Consider the following 5,836-nt stretch of genomic DNA (forward strand, 5'->3'; position numbering starts at 1 on the left):
GCGTGGCGCCCGTGTGGGTACGGAGTGGTCGTGGGGTGCTTTTCTAAATTTTGTTGAGTGGGGCTTTTTTCGGGTAGCGAGGGCGGAATAAAACTGTTTGCAGATTAGGCAAGGCACCCGTTTAGGCAAATATCTTTGATCCTCCGTAATTGCTGTTTAATCCTGACCAGTTTTCCCTGGCTTTCAGCCTGTTTCAACAACGTGAGGACCTTCCTTCGCTCCCCTTGGCAGCTCTTTGGAACCGAAGATCCTGCCCAAAGCCTTTGGGGAACCCCAGGGAACCAAGTTAGCCAGGTCCCACTGTCGTTGTGCTCAGCGGCACCTGCAAACCCTCTGAACAGGCCTGTGAGATGTTCTGCCTGGGGGAAAAAAAAATAAATAATCTTTAAGGCTGATTCATCTATTCCGGTTCTGATCTTCGCTGCAGTCCATATAGTCTGCCAAGCAGAGAGACATTAGACTTAGTTCTCTTGTTCCAGAGAGTCATCTCTCAGACTTGCTTAAAAATTGTTAGAGCCGCTGTCCTGAGTCCTGGTATGAAGCTTTAAGCAACAGATTACACATCACAGTAAACACCTAAACTTGGTTCTCATGTAACCATTTGTCCTCAGAAATTTGTTCTTATGGATTTGGTTGGTGCATTGCTAACGTCTACTGAGACATGCTCCATTAAAAATGGTTCAAGCATGGAAATATCCATAATTTAAAAAATGAAATATGCATATCCCAGTGAATGCTCATATCAACAATAAATTTAGTTTTCTGTGATATTTCATGAGTACTGCAAAAGTGTGACACAAACTATTTTTCATGGGATGGAAACAAGTAGGAATCACAGCAGAGAAGCCCATTAAAGGCAGATGAGCACTCTGTGCAGCTCGGTAATACGCTGATCAGCCTTCAGCCACCATGTAGAGGCAAATGCTAATTAAAGAGGATAGTTAGCTCAAAACAAAGACCAGAGTAGACAAATGTCCATCATTACACAGAAATAATTTGTCTTAAGAACCTCCTTTTCTGTGCAGAGACCTGCAATAATTTTCTTCTTTATTTAATGCACCAGAATGTCCATTCATCTTTTGGGTCTGTTTGTTTCCCCAGATTCAAACGTTTTCCAGTTTGATGTATTCCACATTGTGTTGGATCTCCAGACAGCATTGGTGGTACTGCCCCATTTAAGTAGACGTCCACCAAATGCAAGTTGTACAAAGCCAGTGGTGATAAAAAGCATTGTGGCCAGATGATAAAAATAATAAACCAATACAGGTAACACAGTGGTTGACATTGTGTTTTCAAAATGGTTTGAATAATTAATTAAGTATCATCTGTTCTTTTTTCAGTAAGCATGAGTTCCTGCAGACTAATAGGCAGTCACAGGGTCGGAGTTGATCCTGATTAGTATATGTTGTTAGCTTACCTGGATGGGTGGGAACAGATCCTGATATTTATCATCACAAAATGAGATGTACTCTGAAGACGGCAGAGGTAATGTTATTAGGAAACGTTGATGAGAGGTGTACGAATTTGACATGAAAATGAGACCCCTTGAGCAACTATATGGAAAGCAAAAGGTTAAGCAGTATATGCTTAGGCATGCAAACAGGACAAGAGTTTAAGATGAATCAGGAATCCTCAGATACCTAGTAACTGCCAAAGCTTCTATTTTTACATGAAACCTGCACCTTTTTTTTTTTATGTGGACTATGTTTTCAGTGAATGCAGCATCTATTCACGCGGTGCAGAAGCTAACTGGGTGTGTTGATAAAACAATTTCTAACAATACCGGCTTCTATGTGGTCACAGGGTTCAAAATTGATTGTCAAAAAGAGGTAGTTCATACTTAACACTTCTTTTTTTCTATGTGTTTGATACAGATAACAGCGACTTGTCCCACATTTGCAAATTCATCTTTGCAATTGGAAAGTCTAGAAGAAAAAATTCCCACCCATGTGGAAAGTTCAGTCTCTACAGTGAATAAACATCAAAAATCCATTGGAACCACAGGAAATCTGAAAATGCCCAGATACTCCTTTAGGCTTTCAACAGTCACATATGGCATCCTGTTGATTAACATTTAATTTCAGTCTATTACATACACATTTTGAAAAGGTGGGAAACTTCTACTGATCCTAGACTTAAGATTTGTGGATAGTTTAAAGACAGCGAGAAAAAAAAAAAGGAAAGTGATCACAGTATATAGTAAGAGATCAAATTCAGCTAAGACAACTTAACTAAATATTTTTAAGTAAAAAAAAAACTTGGCACAATTGGAAGCAGCAGGTTATAACATTTCCTAAAGCATTTACAGTTACCTCTTTAGTACTGCTCTGTGGTACTACTCTTCTAGAGTAGATTACTTTAGCATATTACATTATAGAGAAATGACTGCATCCAACGATTCATGCATGTATAGTTCCATGTACAGTGCTTTTAATGCAACAGGTTTGCAGACTGAAGTTAGTCTATTTCTGTCTGCAGCCTGAGTAGTTTTTAACAGTCTGCTTAAGATTAGACCCTGATGAGAGCAAGATGCATAATAATAGTAATAATAATTACAGAAATCCTTTGATTCATGTGTACTATGTTATGTGACTCTACTCGCTGTTTGTCTTGGCAAATACAGCAGTTGGTGCTGACCTAAGTCAGTTTTGATTCCTCATTCAGTTCCCTGGTAAGGCATTTTATATTCTCTGCTGAGTTCTGGTCTAAGTAGATGCCAAGTACTTCCACTTCATAAAATCCAAGGCAGGCCTAACAACAAAGGTTTGATGTGAAGTGCTACTGCGTGCTGCTCACTGTTCTAAGACCTTCCATCCTAGCTTAGAAAAAGATGCCAACAGAACTGTATCATCTACTGAGAGGCTCTGAATTCATAGAATCATAGAATGGTTAGGGTTGGAAGGGACCTTCAAAGGTCACCTAGTCCAACCCCCCTGCAAGGAGCAGGGACATCCCCAACTAGATCAGGTTGCTCAGAGCCTCATCCAGCCTGGCCTTGAACATTTCCAGGGATGGGGCCTCCACCACCTTTCTGGGCAACCTGTTCCAGTGTTCTATAACTCGCATTGTGAAATTTTTTTTCCTAATTTCCAATCTAAATCTACCCCCCACTATTTTAAAACCATTACTCCTTGTCTTATTGCAACAGGCCCTACTGAACAGCCTCTCCCCATCTTTCTTGTAGGGCCCCTTGAGGTACTGGAAGACCACTATCAGGTCTCCCCGGAGCCTCCTCTTCTCCAGGCTGAACAGCCCCAACTCTCTCAGCCTGTCCTCATAAAAGAGGTGCTCCAGCCCTCTGATCATCTTTGTGGCCCTCCTCTGGACCTTCTCCAACTGGTCCATGTCCTTCTTGTGTTGGGGGCTCCAGAACTGGACACAGAAGATATAATTTCTCTTCCAGGGACTCTTGAAATCTCTCAGACTTTTACTGTTCCACTGATGAATCAAATCAAGAGCACTTAGCACGCAGATCAGATTATTTAAGTTTTATTGCTGTAGACAGTAAGCTAGCTCTCAGTTCTGTGCTAGGCACATACTTGTTTTCAATGGCCTCTGGTCTCAAAAGATTGTAAACCGTTGATGTCCTGCCTTGCACATTTCCTAGGCATAGATTTAACATCCTTTCACTGAAACAGAAACTTCATCCTGGTGACTTCCTTAGGGTTTTGTAGTTGTTGATAATCTCAGCAGCGGATTTTGTAGTACACTCGTATATTTCTGTGTTAATGCACATGCATGCTTACGTGTACCACAATGGAGTTTTAAAACAGTATCATTTAAAACAAGAGCAATAGCGATTATTCATTTTCAAGATAATACTGACAAGGATACTTAGTTGTTACACATCAGAAGAAAAAGATGTCCACTACTTTGTGCAAGATTTGAGTTTCTCCCCTTTTTGCACTCAACCTGTGTTAGCTCATACCTGGTTTTGCTAGCTTGAGAAAATCCTCACTGAAAGCTACTGCACAAATGCATGAAGGCATAAGAATGCCAACATGCTTCTGTATCAATTAAAAAAAACCCCACTTTATTCCAAGATCTTGCAACATACTGTAAGATTTTGCTGTGTGTTGCAACTTTTTTGTTATCTCCTTTACACATTACCTCCATTGCCAATGCTGTCACTGCACGTCTGTGGAGACACACCCTCTGAGGACATTCCTGTGGGGATGAAATCTAATGTGTCCCCAACTCCCTCTGTTCCTGCAGAAAATGCTAAATCATGAAATGGTCAGGTACCACAGTACCCTGTAGCAGCAGCTGTCCTTCTATCCAAATATTCCTGGCCTGTTTTGTATATCTTGCCTAACATGTAGTTCTGCAGTCCCCAGATGAAGGATTGCTTCCTGTGTCCCATCAATTCCCTGTGAAGTTAAGTGGATTTTTTAGTATCTCTTAATATACCATTTCTTGGAGTTGTCAGACTATGTTTATTAATATAAACATTAATTTTTGGTCTGGGAAGTTCATGACAATTTTCACGTAAAGAGGTAATGTGTAACAGAGCAATTCCACAATAACAAAAAAAGAGTTAGAGGAGTATAGATTTCTTAACATAGCACATGTACAAACACAGTTAAAGAGCACAACATTAAAAAGCTGAAGCTTCAAGAACAATTGTGTAGTAGGCAACCAAAATTCAACAGACAGGCACATTATTTCACAGACATGTTTCCTAAAGGTAGCTTCTTACATGTTTTCCCAGGAAGGGACTGATCTACTGTTAAACACTGTAAATTCTGAATAATCTCTTGGACTGCTTTGTACATGAACCTGCAATGGATCAAGTGAGAAAAACTGTGACTAAGGCCATGATCAAGACTACGAGGATACATATCTGGAAATTCATACACAAGTGTAACAGTGCAAGTGTGCAGCTAAGGATCTGAGAGACAAAGTGTACTGGAATACTTGTAAAATAGCATTTTCCCTTTTCACAGTCACCAGTTACTATGTTAAAGCTACTTCATAAAGCTTGACCTCACATTTGTACAGTTTAGAATAGAATAGTTGTTGGAAGGGACCTACAATGGACTAGTCCAGCTGCCTGACCACTTCAGGGCTGACCAAAAGTTAAAGCATGTTATTAAGGGCATTGTTGAAATGCCTCCTAAGCCTGCTCCAGTTTCTGCTGCTCAATCTCTTCTCTGCACATAAATTTCTCTCCCACTCTTCAAGATGACTTTTTTTTTTTTTAAATCACCTAACATTTTACAACATACTGTAGAGTAAGACACTTACTAACAACTGGTGGAGTAATCCTGTCATTGACAAGTTAAAAGTAATGTAAAAGCTTTTGTGGAAGTTCAAGCCATTTTACAAGATACAAGATACGTACTTATGAGTGAAGCAAGACATCTACATGGCCATTAAAGATGCTACCCCTCAGAAACTCACTTAGTTCTAGGTTAAAAACAGTAAGAGCCATAAAAGACGTAGGTGTCAAAAAGGAACTGGAAAAAAGCTGATGGAAAAAGTAGGTAAATGCCATTTCCTTACTAAGATATTTGACAAGGGTTAATTATTAAGCAATGTTAACTAATAAGCTTGTGAAAAGCACCACTGAACTTGACAGTTCTCAGGGCTCCTTCTCTGCTGACAAAAAGCATGATCAAGGAACAGACTGTGCTGAAACGTAGAAATGTCGTTGAAGTGAGTGTTGGAGTTGACAGTCACTGAATCACAGCCACTTCCTGCATTTTCATCTTGATCACCTTTAAGTACTGAGATGGCTTGACTTCTTGGTGATCTATTTTGATCTGAGCTACATCAGAAGGACTCCTGCAAAGATCCTGCGCACTGTAGACTTCAGAAAAGCAGTCAAATGACA

Source organism: Chlamydotis macqueenii, chromosome Z, assembly GCF_036417535.1.
Source record: "Chlamydotis macqueenii isolate bChlMac1 chromosome Z, bChlMac1.mat, whole genome shotgun sequence".
NCBI classification, from domain to species: domain Eukaryota; kingdom Metazoa; phylum Chordata; class Aves; order Otidiformes; family Otididae; genus Chlamydotis; species Chlamydotis macqueenii.